Genomic DNA, 10,326 nt, shown 5'->3' on the forward strand with positions numbered 1-10,326 from the left:
AACAAGAATAGACAATTTCATCAAATGTAAAAAAAAAAAAAAAAGGTTTCTTAAAAGCAAATGAAACACCTAATGCATTAAAAAGATTGCTGAAGAATGGAGTAAAAACTGCCACCTGGTCAACTGATAGGAGATTGTACATATAATATATAGACTCCAATATATTAAATAGAACCAAATATCTAATTATCAAGCAGGCAAATGGACAAAGTAGACAATATTCAAATGATGAGCAAATATCATTTAGTAATTTCACTAAAAACATTCAATATCTTTATGTACAAGAAAAAATTAGAAAAAAAAAAAAACACCCTAACTTGAGATTCCATGGCACTCCTGATAAAATTACTATCTTTGAGAAAAAAAAATGATAATCAATGCTGATGTGTGTAAACCTAAATGAAATCTACATTGTTAGTGGGAGTTATTAGTAGTCAAACTACTGGATTACATCCACTGTGGATGATCCCCCAAATAATTTAAAACTAGAAGTGCCATATCATGTTTCTATCATGTCTGGGACTATGCCCTGCAAATCTTACTCAACTTATGGTATAGACCCTTACACTCACTTGTTTATCGTGGAAAGATAAGCAATGGGGAAGTCATGGTATCTGCTTACATTGACAAGAGTGGACAAACTGGTGAATTTTATGTACGTGAAAAATGTGAGTGCTCTGCAGATCCGTGTGGTAGCTGAGAAGACATCACTGCCTCCTGCTGGTGAGTCATTAAGTGTTTTTTTTTTTTTTTTCTTTCTGAATTTTAAAAGGGGAAAACCAAGACTGACTTGTTATGACTGGCTAATGATGCATTACCTCTTAATTCTATATAGTTATTGAATTATCTTGAGCCTTGATGAACTGTAATAGAAGGCATCCTTTCTTACTAGTTTATGACTAGATTTTAAAGTAAGTTCACTTTTCTATTCTACCATTCTTTTGCTATTTTACATTCAATTTTATTTATAATTTTATTAATAACAATAGACATAAAATTCAATTTTACTTAAAAATTTTAAAGTATTTATATTTACTTTTCATTGTTATCCAACTGTTTCCCCAATGCAATAATAATTAAGTAGACAAAAATGACTTTATAGAAGTATTCAGCTGAAAATATGGATCATGTGTTTAGATAATTAGAGATTGCTCAGTTCAGAGATTGTCATCTTTAATTAATAATTTCCTAGAAATATAAATGTTCCTGAATTAAAATTAAATATATAATTATGAAACAAACCTCAAATGCCATTGGTTATTCTTCCTAATGCTGTTTCTCTATGCCCCCATTATCCAGTGTTTGGAACAGAAATGTATAGTTTCTGCTCTAGTCAGTTGGTCAACCTCTAGTGCCTTGAGTAAACTATGTGTCTAAGTTGGCTCAGGAGAATAAATTCTTGAGGGCCCTAATTTTTTTATGTGATTACAGATTTCAGACATGGTCTGATGTCATATTAAGGTGGTATTTTAGGGATTTTTGAAATCACGAGAGAAACATGAATTGCAAGTAATTATATTTCAGCTTACAGTAAAATTTGACATTGTAATTTCCCATGGAAACATGCTCCTAAGTCTTCACAGACATGAAAATGTAACCTTCGAACATGCAATTTGCTACCCTCAGTTACTGCTGTATAGTGCTATGGAAGTGTAAGCCAAATAAACCCCATCTTGCTTTTAGATCACCATTTTGTTGAAGCAATAAAAATCCTACCAAAGACAAGTAGACACCAGCACAGTGGGGTTCTGCTTTGACAGACCTGACCAGGTTTTTGGAGGATAGCGAAAGGCTTTGGAAATTTGTGGGGGAAAACAAAAAAGCCATTGAGTATTGAGAACTCAGTGGGATGCTCTGTGGGAGTTTGGAAGGCAAGAGTGCTGAGTGCAGTGCAGAGTGGAAGCTTTCTGTAATGTTTCCAAGGGAAGTTAAAGACTCTTTCAGAGCTATTTGCTGTTTTGTTTTGATTTGAAATTCTATCATTCTGGTCAACTGGGGCGGAAGAGTCAGTTGTAACAAACGAGAGACTGGTAATAGAATTGAAACCTTTATGTTACTGGGACAACTGATACTAGTAAAAATTAGTGGTGGGTGAGAAGAGACCAGCATTATTGAGGTGAAATATTCTGGGAATTGTTTCCTCAAAGTCAGCACACACAGCTGTGTTCCAGAAGCATTTGAGGTTGTACTTTGTGCTGGCAGCTGAGCTTGATAGTGTAGAAGTCACTCAAGAGGTTTTGGTTTTGAAGACATTAGGGATCCTGGAGAGTAGCTGATATTTGGCATCATTAGAGGCCAGCAGAGGTCATTAGTGAAGGTCTGTCCCATTGACAACTGAAGGCCCACAACTGAAGGGGTCATGCAAAGAAGTTGAGGTTTGGCACCATGCAGAGAGCCTATGAGTGGCTATTGGTGAAAGTGCAGCCCAGTTGCAACAGAGGACCCCAGAATTTTGGAGATAGCAGTACCATGGGATGACTGCAAAGAACTACAGAAGCAGTAAGTGGAGCGAGCATAGAAAACAAGCTGTGTGCTGCAGAAGGCAGAGCTGGAGAAGGAGCTCAAGCTCCTTAAAGGAGTCCAGAAGATCATGTGTGAATTCCAAATATTTAGGAATTGGGTTATTTAATACACTTGGAGTTTGGTTTTGCTTGATTCAGATATTGAGTGTGTCCTAATTATTCCCTCCTGAAGAAGACAGTTAATTTAATTTTAATTTTTATAGGAGCCTCTAGCTGAAAGAGAGATTTTGAATATTTAGAGAGATTAGATATTTGAAAGAATTTTAATGTGTTTGGATTTGTAAAGATTATGAAATTTTTAAGTTATTTATACTTTTAAAGTGAGAACTTGGGAATGAATAGGAAAGGAAGAGTGTGGCCTAATAGAGATGATTTGTGTGTTAGGTTAACAAGGGATGGGTTGTGCTGGCTGGTCTTGGGTCAACTTGACACAATCTAGAATTATCTGAAAGGAGGAAAACTCAATTTAGAAAATTCTTTTTATAATATCCAGCTTATGGAGGCATTTAAACAAATTAAAATTGATTTACCATTTGTGCATTTAATAATATTTGATAAATGGTGGAACACAATTGTCAGACGCATTCAGTACTGTCTGGCTTTGTTTGTTGTCTTGACACAAGCTAGAGTCATCAAAGAGGAAGGAGCCTCAGTTGAAGAAAGGCTTCCATGAGATCCAGTTATAAAGCATTTTCTCAATTAGTGATCAATGGGGGAGGCCCAGACCATTGCTGCGGCAGGTGCCATCCTTGGTCTGGTATCCTGGGTTATATAAGAAAGCAGACTGAGAAAGTCATGGGAAGCAAGCCAGTAAATAGCACCCCTCTATGGCCACTGCATCAGCTCTAGCCTGTAGGATCCTTCCCTGTGTGAATTCCTGTCCTTACTTCCTTGGATAATAAACAGTATTGTAGAAGTGTAAGCTAAAAAACCCTTTCCTCCCCAACTTGCTTTTTGATTATGATATTTTGCCCCAGCAATAGAGACATTAAGACATATGCCATGTGCAAAGTACTTAATGCACCCCATATTTTGTTTGTTTGTTTTCTGAAACATTTCCCTGGTAAGAACTCATCTATTTGTCAGAACTTGCTTATCAATATTATGAATAAAAACTTAAGGAAAATGAGTCCTCCCTTCATGGCTTGCTAGTTCTGTTAGCATACAGTAGAAACAAAACATGTTTATAGAACAATGGAACATTTCTACAATGAAAAATGTATGAATAAATGACTAAGTTGCTGAGAATTGGGTTAGTTTATTTATTCCACAGCATGTTCATTGACACAAGAACCAAGGTCTGTGCCCTTTTATCTGTTCATCATTTGGTTGACAAAAACTGTTTGAATTAGATATACTTACTAAAATATCCAAACAATAAATTAATATCCTATCTTCCATCATGCATTTATAACTAACATGTTACTTTGACTACTCGCTAAAGGAAATAAATAGACATACATAAAGTTTTGAAAACTGAGTATCTATTTACAAAATAAAATAGTTTTGTTGATTTATCTGAAGTTATGCAGTAACTTCTAATCTAGACTTCTCACATATCTATTTTGATGAAATAAGAAATGACATTTGGAAAAATAGACAAGTGTCAAGTATAATCAGTTTTCATACTTAATAGTCAACACTTGAATTCATGCACACTCATTTATTGGAAATAATTTGCCACCAGGTTTTTTTTAAATAAAATGTAACATTATAAATTCATATAGTTCACAGAGGTTTTGGTTCTTAAAGGACTATATAACCTCTGCATGCTCTACTAGTAAGGCAAACAAAATCCTTCAATGATGTTATTATGTGGAAAACTATTAGATGTCAGTTTAAAGAGATATTGGTGGAGATTTTGCCATATATCAATTATATGTTATAAGATGATGGAAATGTTTTCTCAGTATGGCAATAGATTTTTAATTAAAATTTTACTAAAATATTTTAGCTCAGTCTAATCATTTTGTTTGTGTTATTCTTATTTTAAACCATTTAGTTATTTAATTTTTGCTATTATTACTTTTTATTAAAAATATTTTTAGACAATATATTTTTATTACATTCCCCCCAACTTCTCCCAGACACTAGCAAATAGCACAACCAGCTGGAGACCAAGTATTCAAACACATGAGCTTATGGGGTACATTTAACACTCAAATCAAAACACTGAACTGTGTTGAATGATCTCACTATGATACTCCTGATTATATTTAAAAATATTTTAAATTAGCATACTACAGAAACACCCATTCATTATTCTTTATAGTAGCACTCACCTATAATGTATGGGTTCAGAGTATAAATTAGCAGACAAGTGGGTGAAGAAAATGTAATACATATACACAATGGAAATATATTCAACTATAAAAAGAATGAAATTACAACATTTTTAGGAAAATGATTGGAATGGAAATTACTACATTAAATTAAATAATTTGGAGCAAAGAAGACAAATACCGAATGTTTTAATGAATATGTAGGATACAGAGACAGAAAGATGAAAGGGAGGGTAGGGAAACAAAGAAAAATAGCGGAGAACTTTTAGAACACGAAGGCTTGCTAGTGGATTGCTGGAGAGTGGGTTTTGAGGTTTACACTTAAGCCTTGAACCTTTTCTGTTGAAGGACTACATTTCCCAAATTCCTTTGTGGGCTATGGAAGTCATATCCACCCCTATAAGAGGTCACCTCTTATCTTCCTCTGTAGACATTTTGACCATTCACACATGTGGTCAACAAACTGCCCCCTTACCTCCCCATGAATGAACATGGTCCCACCTAAGGTAAGACCAAATCTCTCTTTTGGTCTTCATATCTCTACAGTTGCTCTTTAAATAGTCTTCAACCCCACTTTTTGATCACTCTCCTTTTTGGGATGGCTGAAGCAATGAGACCAGTTGACCTCATGTGCCTGCCATCTTGTCTCCCCTGCCATGATCAAATGCCAAATTCAAAACCAAGATTAACTAGCATAAAGTCCAGCCACTGTATCAATGTCGCATTTAAACATATCTCTTTAAATAACATCATACTAACACTGCCTCTCCCATCCAGGAGATTTTGGCTTTCATGTTACTCTTAAACTGACAATTATGTTGATTACTATAGATTATAGATATTATAGATTATTAGTAGAGATTGTGGCATATATCAATTATATGTAATAAAGTGGAAATGTTTCTCTCAATAGGGCCATAAATTTTTTATTAAAATTTTACTGAAATATTTTAACTAGTCTAATCATTTGTGTTATTTGTATTTATTATTATTACTATTAAAAATTTCCACCTCTGAAAGACACTTGACTCTAGAGGGGTTTCCAAGTATCCATGGAGATGTCTCAGCTAGTTCCTTGGGCAGCTGACGATAGGGAGCCTGAAATGGCCCTATCCTATAGCCATACTGATGAATATATTACATATCACCATAGAACCTGCATCTGGCGATGGATGGAGATAGAGACAGAGACCCACATTGGAGCACTGGACTGAGCTCCCAAGGTCCAAATGAGGAACAGAAGGAGGGAGAACATGAGAAAGGAAGTCAGGACAGCAAGGGGTGCACCCACCCACTGAGATGGGGGGCTGATCTAATGGGAGCTCACCAAGGCCAGCTGAACTGGGACTGATGGAGCATGTGATCAAACAGGACTCTCTGAACGTTTAATTTGTATTTTAAACCATTTAGTCACTTAAGAGTTCATATTATTTTAACAGTTTAACCTTGTTCAAAACCCAAGTTCAAATCTCCTCTGAGTCTTGAGGCAGTGCTTATCAGTGAGTGTCTTACACAAACAAACAAGCACTACACCATTCCATAAAATGGCTGCCATAGCAGAGAGAAAATTCTTTCATTCCAAAATAGGGAGGGTGACAAAGAGAATTTTAAAGATGAGACAAAAGCTAGATGAAAACTCAGCAAAGCTCACACTAAATCTAGTAGCAATATATAGCAATTGTGGCATATATGGACTCCCAAGGACTTGGGTAACCCTATCACTGTGAACACAATACTTGATGTTCATATTGCCTCCCTCTTGGGCTAACTGTACTTGAGTTCTGTGGGTATCACTAACACACTTTTCACAATCCTGATAGCTCCAATTTCTTGGAATCAATCTAAGTTTAGTTTTCATCCTCAAAACTTTACAAATTACTTTACCAAGGACTCTCACGCAGGAACTCTGATCATGGCTCAACGTGCCAAAACATTTTAGACTTTCCTTTGCTATCAGCTTGAACATCACCATCCACTGTAATATCTGCATTCTGCATGGCTGAAAAATTATTATCTTATGAACAAGGACAATGTTTGGCAGTAGTTGGATCAACAACAGATCATGGATTATGATATGGCAGCCTATGAGCTGGCCAAGTGGAAACCATCATAAAGGAATAAATTCTTTGAAAGTCCTTTACAGGAGACATGACAAGGAACCAGTGTCAAGAAGATGACATTCAAATGAGTTTATTCTTCCTTCTTTTACACCCACAGTTGGTGAGATCTGGTAAGTTTCTGTGATGACATCTGTCTTGGTTTTCTAGTGCATAGTGTTTATCCACCTTTTAATATCTGCACCCTTTTGTACTCAAATTTAAATACATTCTTTTAATTTGAATGAACTGCTTACTTAATAAAATATACATTTCTGCTTCACTGTTTGCTCCAGCATCTCACTTTTAACGTGCCACACAACAGTCAGCATATGTATGCAAGAGCCAACTGTCATGGTGGTCTAAAACTTCTTCCACCAAATCTATTAGTCAATTATTTTTAAATTTAGCCTAATCCCTATCTCAGGACACTGACAAAATATAGACAAACCATTGGCTAAATAAATGTACAGTGGCTTCTAACATAATTCCTAGGTATAGTTCTCATTTGTATCTTGAACCTCTTAAGTCTGGCTTTCATTATTTAAATTTCTATGGACATCATTTTAGTCTTTCAAAACCCCTTCTATAGTTATCCATTGAATGCTTCTGCAAGGGACCAGTTCAGCTGGGGTACTGGGACCGACAGGACAGGGTCTCAGGAATAGGTGGTAAGGAGTCGGTGAATGACAAACAGACACAAGACTCAAAGGAATTGCATCTGAATGCATCTTTACTAGGCATGAGGCTCATCCTTTATACAGAAAAGATTGCTTAACAGCATGTATTGTTTTTTTCATGTAGTACAGATTATTCTTAGAATCATTATATCACATACACAACAATAGATTTTCATCAGACAGATGTCCCCAGTATGAGTCTGTGGTTTGTCATGCTAGACATGGCATGACATTAGTTTTGATATAAATCTTTATCTAGGCTATGAGTTTATGGCATTTTGAGCTAAGGGCAAGTGGATGTGATTAACAGTCACACAGTCTATGCTCTTTATATTTCTGCAATCCCATGCAGAAGAAGCTCTTCTTTCCTTCTCCTTCTCCATATTTCTAACTCCTTTTCAAACCTTCCCCAAAACCAATCTCAAGAAGTTACAGGCATTTATCCCTGTCTTCTATCTTTATTCCATCTTTGCTGAATCTGCCTTAATTGCTTAATTAAGTTTGTCTTTTGTTTTTTATTTAGTAAGCATTAGATTAAACTTGGAAACCTTTTTCTCTTGAGTATTAACGCATCTTCCCTCATTAGCATCATATACTCCTGTATATGGCAACGTCTCATTAGTAGACTCTGGAAACTTAAACATCTTCCCTTCCAGAAGAATCTAGACTGTATTCCTTAGAAAATAAGCAGGTAATGCAAAAAGTGCAAAGGCTCCAATGCAGGAAGTACAGCACACACACACACACACCTTCTCTGCAGGAACTCTTCCTTGAAGCTTGTGCCACATCTTAAGCGAGACATCACACAGACTCCACAGAAGGCAGCATGACAGCCTCTGAAAGCCTTAAAAGCTTTGCTTGGCCTAATTCTTCAATGTCTCTCAAATCCGTCCTACAGACCAGCTTCGAAGCCAAGAACCACATGATTAGATGTTCATAACAAAGGCACCATGATCCTGATACTAGGTTTCTGTGTTTGTTAACTTCCTAATCTCTGTGACTGTGAGATCAATTTGAAAGCAAGAGATTTATTATGCTCGCAGTTTGGGGTTTCAGTTCATCATGGGAGAAGAGAAATGAAGAATAAGGAGGGTAGGATAGGAAGCAGAGCAAAGCAGGGAAGAACAAGGAAAGACAAGAGTTTCTGGGCATGTTCTGGTGACCTACTTCAATCAAAGCTTCACGTCTTACCTTTTTTTTATCACCCCCTCCCCAATAATGCTATAATGACCATACCCAGGGATGAAAGAATTAAATAAATAAGAACCTTCATATTCTAATCATCTCTGGAAGCACCAAATATTCTAATTTATTCAGTTTACTAACATTATGTTTGTTTCTTCATCCAAGAAAGTGAACTCAGGATTCAGCTTCTCTTCCATGCAAAACTAAATGAGTAAAGTAGAGAGCATTGTGCAACTTAACATAAAACATGGTATGACGTTTCAACAATCAAAGTAGGCACATGGGCCAATAGAACAAAAGAAATAGACTATCAAAACATTCTCATATATTTATAGATTTTTACTAAAGATATTAAAAAAGCTGCATTAGAGAAGGGCAATTATTCAGCTATTGAATTCAGAAATTGTATACTCACATATTGTATATATAGGCTTGTAAAGAAATTGCCTAAAATATCATCCCAGAATTCTAAAATCAATTCCAAAGCACACATTCCTTATGTGCAAACTCATAAAGAAAAGAAGATCCCTCTACCTAACTTGTGAGGTGATCATTGAAGCATTTAAATATTGTTCTCAATTGTATTCTTTTTAAACTCTGATGTTTCATTGAGGATGTACAATACTACATAATTTGCAGTATTTGCTGACATTCTTATTTTACTACTTTTAATACTCAGTCTTCTCAGATACAAGAAACTTCATGAAAAAGTTACATAGATGACATTGTCAAAATAAATGAAGTACCATATCTCAGTATTTGATATGTACTTTGTAACTCTTGGAGACCTAAATTTCATCTAACATTGAGCTATATTTTCTTAACATTTTCTTTTTAATGTAGCTAGCAATTCTTACTAATAAGCATTGAATTAAAGTTATCAAAAAAAACTTCCCAGAATTCTTTGAAATAAAGGAAACACTCTGGATCTAGATTTTGTTGGCACTGACATGACTGGCGTAGCTCACCATACTTTGGTGAAAATGATGAAACTTGCTATGACCTATCTTTATGTAAATCACCAAATTATTTTTCAGTTGTTTTAAATCTTTTGTATATGAGCTAAAAATTTATCCATATACATGAAATAATTATAATTTATACATATATGGAATACAACTTTGAATAGGGGAAATTATCTAAACTAAACCATTCAAATAGGAATGTATCAAGAATATAAGAGTTCAATCACTTTCAAATTTAAACATTTAGATGTGGAGAGCTTTAATTTTGTTTTTTCTTTCTATGGATGTATCTGATTTTACATAGATGGCCTGGTAATTTAAAACACTGACAATAAATTTCTTTTTAAAATAACCCACATGAGAGCCTAGTCTGTTTGAATGTTCACCTTCCTAGACCTGGATTGAGGAAGGAGGGCCTTGGACTTCCCAGGGGGCAGGGAACCCTGACTGCTCTTAGGACTGGAGAGGGAGGGGGAGGGGAAGTGGGAGTAGTGGGAGGAAAATGGGAGGTGGGGAGGAGGTGGAAATTTTAATAAATAAATAAATAAGACAAATAAAAAAATCTTATAAAAGAAAAAAGAAAAAAAAATAACCCA

Source organism: Alexandromys fortis, unplaced genomic scaffold, assembly GCF_014885135.2.
Source record: "Alexandromys fortis isolate MF-2015 unplaced genomic scaffold, M_Fortis_MF-2015_v1.1 scaffold_61, whole genome shotgun sequence".
Lineage (NCBI taxonomy): Eukaryota > Metazoa > Chordata > Mammalia > Rodentia > Cricetidae > Alexandromys > Alexandromys fortis.